Raw genomic sequence first — 7,492 nt, forward strand, 5'->3', positions numbered from 1 at the left:
GCCTTGTCACTTGGCAGAAAAGGGGAAAAAAGAAAACAGAAATCCATTATTTCTTAACGTTTGATATTGCACAGGTTTAATTTTAAAGCCAGCCTGGAATTTGCTTTAGGTTTCTTTTATTTTGTCTGGTCCCTAAGTAACCTACATCTCATTGGGACTGGATTTTAATAATTTATTTATCCTCAGTATTTCACCAAGCTTGTCAAGGTATCTGAGATACTAAATATTTTTAACTAGATTGTTTCATTTCTAGGTATTTTAAAAGTAACTGATTTTGCTTATTAAAGTAAAATCATTTTTAAAAGTATTTTAGAATAATTCTTTCCTTTGTGCAGAATTTCTTTCATAAGTTTGTTTGCCTCTGGTTTTATTATTATTCTGGGTTTCTTTATTTGCTTGTATATTGCCTATGTGCTTATCCTTGAAAAAGGAATGCTCAGTCCTTTCAATGGGTCTGGTTTAGTCTATTAAAGGGAGAATGGATTCCTGTAGATGTCTCTCACTACCTACTTGATTATTAATAGATAATAGTTAATAATCCTTTTATTCTTAAAGTGGAAGGGAAATTAATATACATAACTTCTAGAACAACTTCTAGCTTTTAGCAGCCTTGACTGCTAACTTGGGATCTCGTTCTATTGCCTGGTTCACTGTTTTCTAGGAAGTTAATTTATTTTGAATTATTCTATTTTTTCTCCTGAAGTAACATAAAATCCTTTACTTTCCAAGAATTTCTCACAAGCACTGTCCTTGGCTATGGTACAATTTCCATGAACCACTTTTCTCCCTAACCCCCCATTTTCCTCCTTCAGCTTTATTGAGGTACAAAAATTAAAGATGAAAGTTGTATGTACTTAAAATGTACAATTTGGGGGCACCTGGGTGGTTCAGTGGGTTAAGTCTCTGCTTTCGGCTCAGGTCATGATCTCAGGGTCCTGGGATCAAGCCCCGCATCGCATCGGGCTCTCTGCAGGGAGACTGCTCCCCGCCCCCACCCCGCCTACTTGTGATCTCTGTCTGCCAAATAAATAAAATCTTTAAAAAAAATGTACGATTTGAGGTATCTATCTATATATCCATATATACATATGATCTCCACAATCAAGCTGATTAACATTTATCACCTCAGTTACATTTCAAAAAAAAAAAATTTGTGTGTGTGGTGAAACACTTATGATTTGCCCTCTTAACAAATTTCACCCAGGTTCAATTCCAGATCAGATAAGCCTTTTTTATTCTTCTCTGCCCACCTACCTCCCCAGGGCATCCGCATCCCCAGTCCCTTTTTATTCATACTGCTTTACCAGGAACTGAATTTTTGAAGAGTCTGAAGGCTATAGGTACTTAGAGGGTAGTAAAGTCTAAGCAGTGTTGTCCTGAAGTATTACTGAAAGTAAAGTAGATTTTAGTAAATGGACAGTTCAAATTTGTGGTTGGCAAAATCTCTGCATCACTGTACTAGCGATGGGTAGTGCCTGTGTACTACAACCTTGATCAGCCTTCTTCTGAGGTACTGCTCACACTTGAGCGGAAAAGTATATGATGGCCTCCAGCAGTTTCTGTCTAACCAGTGTCCAGACCTTGAGAAACAGTTGTTTTCATTTTTTTTTTCAAGATGTTTTGACTTAGTAACTTATAATCTGTCACGTAAATGGAAAGTTGAGAAAAGTAGTTTCCAGAGTAGTTTAAGTGGTAAAGTTTAAGCCATTTTTATTCTTAGCACAAATAGTATCTATGAGGAAATGTAATCTTGAGGCTTAATTTACTAATCAATGAAATGATTTTATTACTTCCCCCCAACTTAAAGATTTCTGAATATCAATTTTTGATATCACGAGTTATAAGAAATATATATTTGGTCTTCATCCATGTTTCCTGACTCACAGCTCCCAAAATCCATGAACCTTCCTGAGCAATTAGAGCAATAGGAACATCTTTCTTATAATATTTGGTCTCTTGTCCTCATCTCCTGAAATGGATTCAGAGCCATAAAAATGAAATGGGTACACTGTTGTTCATAACAGGTTCCTTTCCATGACTGGGCTTATGAAGTAACTTCTGCAAAGCAACCGATAATAGGGGCTTATTTTGGGGGGAACAAAGATGAATACAGGGTTGAAACTTTTAGTCCTAACCCTGATCCCCATCTGACTTCTGATGAGGGGCAGGAGAGGACTGGAGGTTGAAAAAAATTGTCAATGGGCAATAATTTAATCAGTAATGCCTATGTAAAGAAGTCTCCATAAAATCTCACAAGGACAGTGTTCAAAGAGCTTCTGGGTAGGTGAACATGTAGAAATGCAGGGGGAGTGGTGCATCACAGAAGGCATGGAAGCTCGAAGTCCTTTCCCCAAAGCTTGCCCTATACATCTTTTTCATCTTGTTGTCCTTGAGTTATATTCTTTCATAATAAATGGTAATCTAGTAAGTAAACTATTTGCCTGAGTTCTGTGATCCTAGCAAATCATTTGAATCTGAGGAAGGGGTCACTGGAAACTTATCTACAGCTGATTGGCATCTGAAGGAGGGCTGGGCAGTCTTGTGAAACTAAACTTTTAAACTGTGGAATCTGATGCTGTCTCTGGGTAAATAATGTCAGAACTGAGTTGAGTTGTAGAATACCTAGATGGGTATCCAATAATTGTTTGTTGGTGTGGATAACCCCTCCACCCTACCCTGTAGGACCTGAATGCAGAATCCTTTATAACTGTTCTCAATACTCAGTGTGGCTAAGTGACAAAGAAGTCTGAGCTAGATAAAAAGAGATGACTTTCAAAAAAAAAAAAAAAAAAAAAAAAAAGACATGGTTTGGCTCTCTAAAGAAATGTCTCTTAGATAGGATATCTTACCATCAGTCAAAGTAAACGGGAGCAAGTTCACATCAATAATACCTACATTAAAAGGAAAAATCTTGAACAACCTAACTTTATACCTCAAGAAACTAGAAAAAGAACTAAGGCCAGAGTTAGTAGAAGGAAGGAAATAACAAAGTCAGAGCAGAAATAAAGAAAATAAAGACTAAACAGACAATACATCAGTGAAACTAAAAGGTGTTTCTTTAAAAAAAAATAGAAAAACTTTAGCTATTATAAGCCAACAATTTGAACAACCTATAAGATATGGATCAGTTCCTAGAAATATGCAGCCTATCTAGATTGAATAATGAATAAAATATCTGAACATCACAATCATTTTTAGGATACTGATTAAGTTGTCAAAAACTCTCAACACAGTAAAGTCCATTCCAGATGGCTTCACTGGTGAATCCATGGAAGACTTTTTTTTCCCCCTTACTGAAGACTTAAAGAGTTAATACCAATCTTTCTTTAACTCTTCCAAAAAACATCAAAGAGGAGGGAACATTTCCAAACTCATTTCATGAAGCTAGCATTACCCTGATACTGAAACCTGACAAGGACGCACACACAAAAAAATTACAGGCTAATATCACTGATGAATATAGACAGAAAAATCCTCAATGTATTAGCAAACTGAATCCAACAATACATTAAAAGGATCAAATGCCATACTGAGTGGGATTTATTCCAAGGATGTTAAGATGGTTCAACACCCACAAATCAATCAGTGTGATACACCACGTCAATGAAATTATTAAAATCACATGGTTTTCTCAATATAGAAAAAGCATTTGACAAAATTGAGCATCCATTTATGATAAGTCATACCTACTTTCATACCTACTCAAGAAAGTAGGTATTCAAATAAAGTAAATGGGTCAACAAACACACGATGCCAGAAGCCTCCAATGATAAGTTGATAGAAGACAGATAAATCATTAAATCATTTTTAATGGGTTATATTAGGATTTATTCCTTAAGGGATATTAAATGGAGAAGTTTAAAGAATGAGTTAGGGGCATTTGAGTGGCTCAGTCAGTTAAATGTCTGACTCTTGTTTTTAGCTCGGGTCATGATCTCAGGGTCATGAGATCAAGCCCCATGTGGGGCTCCATCCTCAGTGTGGAATCTGCTTGAGCTTCTCTCTCTCCTCTGTGTCTGTCCCTTCCCCCACTCAAAAAATAAATAGAATATTAAAAAAAGAAATAGAGATATGAGTTTGGGCATTGAGTGCCCCTGTAAAATCATGGTTCTTTCAGGCTCCTTGAGTATATGTACACACACACACACACACACACACACACACCTGGGCACACACAATAATACACTTAGAAAATAATAGGATTCACTGTAACAATGAATAACAATGTTCAAATGTATTTAATAGTTTGATAAATAACTGTGAGTGATCAATTTCAAAAACACAATGGGGTAAAAAGCTGTAATTTTTCTGAGATTTAATTGTAGTTAGGTATCTGTTAGTCCCTCAGATATAGGTATTATCCCTCAGATTAATCCTTTAAAATGGATTACTTTTGCCAATTAATGGACATTATATGAACTCTGATGTACTGATATTCAAGAAACTGAAGCCCATCTCTGGCATAAACTTGTAATAGCATTTTATTTTCCTCACATAACAAGAAGTCTAAAGGAAGGGAGTCTAGGCCCCTTCTATCACTTTACTTTGTTCCATTATCCTCACAGGGAAGCTTTTATCTTCATGCTTGTCTAATCATAGAGGCAAGATGGCTTCTGCCTTTTCCGTTGTGCTGTAGAGAAAGGGACAAAAAGAGTTTTTGTATTAGAAAAACAAAAATAATGCCAGAAGTCTCTTAGCAGAAATATACTTGTGTCTCATTGCCTACACTTTTATTACATTGCTACCCTTGGCTGCAACAGAGTCTGAGGTGACTATTTTATCTGGGAACACTGCCAACCTGAACAAAAAGGGGTCCTGTCAGTAATGGAGAAGTGGAAAATAGCTCTTAGGTAGGAAATTAGGACTGTCAAAGGATTCACTGAATTCAGAATGCTATATAATCACAACCAGTATTGTTAAACAGTCTCAATTTTCAAAGTAATACTAAATATTAATAAATATTAATTTTTGCTGTATTTTGGGGTTTTATTTTTTATGAATAGCCATGGTTAATAATGAAATAATAATAAATACATGTTTTATAAACTTTATTATCTACACCATAGTAGTAAGAATGAAGTCATATGGGACATTAATAGTCTTTTATACTAGAATTTTCCTCTTTTTAATACACCTCATTAAATGGTGGTTTTAGTGTCCAATAGAAATCTCCTTTGAACAACATCTAAATTCTGAATTATAGGACCTAAATCCAAATTCTAAAGATTTTCTAAGTTAACTACCCATATCAGTTTCAAATAACATTTCTGTAAATGTCCACATATTGATAGTGTAACACTAAGTCTTAAATAATTCTTTAAGTTAAATGTGGAACATTTATTCAAGAAACTTTTGTGTTTTATATATCTTTTCTAGCCTTAATATCTAAAATTCAGTATTTGTTAGGTTAGCTTTTAAGATATTAAAATTGTTACCTCTTAACATTTTTTTGACACATAAAATTACTTCTTACTGTATTCTATCTCTGACTAAAATGTGAATCTTAGTTTCTCCAGATTTCTCAAAACCAGTGTTTAATATTGGTAATCAGGCTAGGCAGATTTTCCAATAACATTTAAGTCGCAAGGGGAGAAGAGAAAATAAAGATAGGATATCTGTTCTCATGTTCTGTCTAAATGGTTCTCAGAAGTGAACATAGTACATTTTTCTGAATGCAAATCAAATACTAATTTATATTCAATGTAATATGATACTACAGATTTACATCTAATTTCAAATCCTCTATGAATTTAATTAGAATTAATACTATCTCATCATACACATCTTATTGAATACATTTTTTCAAATCTAATTCTGATCCTTTGATTTGAAATGATTTGTACTTTATAAACATTCACAAGGAAAAAACGATGGGGTGTCACAGATCATATGTACATGGTGTTCAGATAAAATTTGGTTTTCTTCAATTATAAAGAAAAACATAGACTACTGCATATAAAAACTTGACCCTTCTTTGCTTATAACTAAAAAATTTAGAAAGAATACAAATGCAATTAAGAGAATAATCAAGTAAGGACTTTTAAAAAATAAGAAAATCTGCAAAAGGCAATGTGCTCCATCTGATACATGCACATATAAAGATAAATGAGTATTTTTTGATATATGGTACATGGATATATAAATCTATGATGATATTCTGAAGGAACAGAATTGCCAAATGAAATCATTACATAACTTTTTCTCTCAAAATGTCCATTAAAGTGTGCTCCATAGGGTAATTCTTCTCCTTCTCCTGGATAAAATCTTGGTTGTTGTCCCATAGCCGTCATAAATAATAAAAATCCCCCTGGTACTTTAGTTACTTAAACTATTTCAATTCTGAAAGTGATAGGTACAGCCAGAGTATAGTAAAAACTACAAGCTTCATTTAAAATTAAAGCTTCTGCACTCACCTAATCAGCCATGCAACAGAAGGCAGGCCTGCAGCACACGGTACGGCTTGGATAGAGATTCCTCTGTTTTCCCAACTTGTCTTTCTTTCTCTCTTCAGTTACTAACTTGCATTGTTTCTGATCACACCAGGGTTTGAGATGGTGGATAGAGAGGCGAGGGCACAAGAAAGCTACTGCCTGCTGGTACTTTTGTGAGCTGCCATCATTGCTGTCTGGCTTGACAAGTGTCAAAAGTGACTCTTGGTTTTTTCCTCGCAGAGTATTTCAGTTCCTTGCATGATTTCTCAGAATATTTACTTCTCTCTCCATTCATTGGTAGGCATCTCTCACCTATGATTCACTGTGATTTGGTTCTCAGCAGGTCCATCTCTTCATAGATTCTCTTCTGGGATCCTATTACTTACTAAGCAGTTCCTTTGGATAATGCTCATTTAAGATGATTCCAGGCACTCTTATGTTTTTGCAGCATTATTTGCAACAGCCAAGATATGGAAGCAACCCAATTGTCCATTCATACACGAATGGATAAAGAAAATGTGGTGATGTGGTGTATATATACAATGGAATATCACTCAGCCATAAAGATAAGTGAGATCTTGCAACGTGCAACAAGGTAGATGGACCTAGAGGATATAATGCTAAGTGAAATACATCAATAGAGGAAGACAAATACCATATGATTTCACTTATATGTGGAATTAAAGAAACACATGAACAAAGAAAAAAGGAACACCACCCCCCCACCCCCAGCTGGGGGGGGGGAAGCCAGACTCTTAAATATAGGGAAAAAGTGGTAGTTACCAGAGGTGAGTTGGGGGATGGGTGAAATAGATAAAGGGGATTGAGTACATTTATTGTGATGAGCACTATGTATAGAATTGTTGAATTACAAACAAATAAAAAAATCAAACTCTTAATGACAAGAACAAACTGGTGCTTACTAGAGGGGAGGTGGATGTGGGGGATAGATGAAATAGGTAAGACAGATTAAGAGTACACTTAAGATGATAAGCACTGAGTAATGTACAGAATTGCTGAATCATTATATAGTATACCTGAAATGAATATAACACTGTATG

Source organism: Lontra canadensis, unplaced genomic scaffold (assembly GCF_010015895.1).
Source record: "Lontra canadensis isolate GAN:19392208 unplaced genomic scaffold, GSC_riverotter_1.0 scaffold48, whole genome shotgun sequence".
Classification (NCBI taxonomy): Eukaryota; Metazoa; Chordata; class Mammalia; order Carnivora; family Mustelidae; genus Lontra; species Lontra canadensis.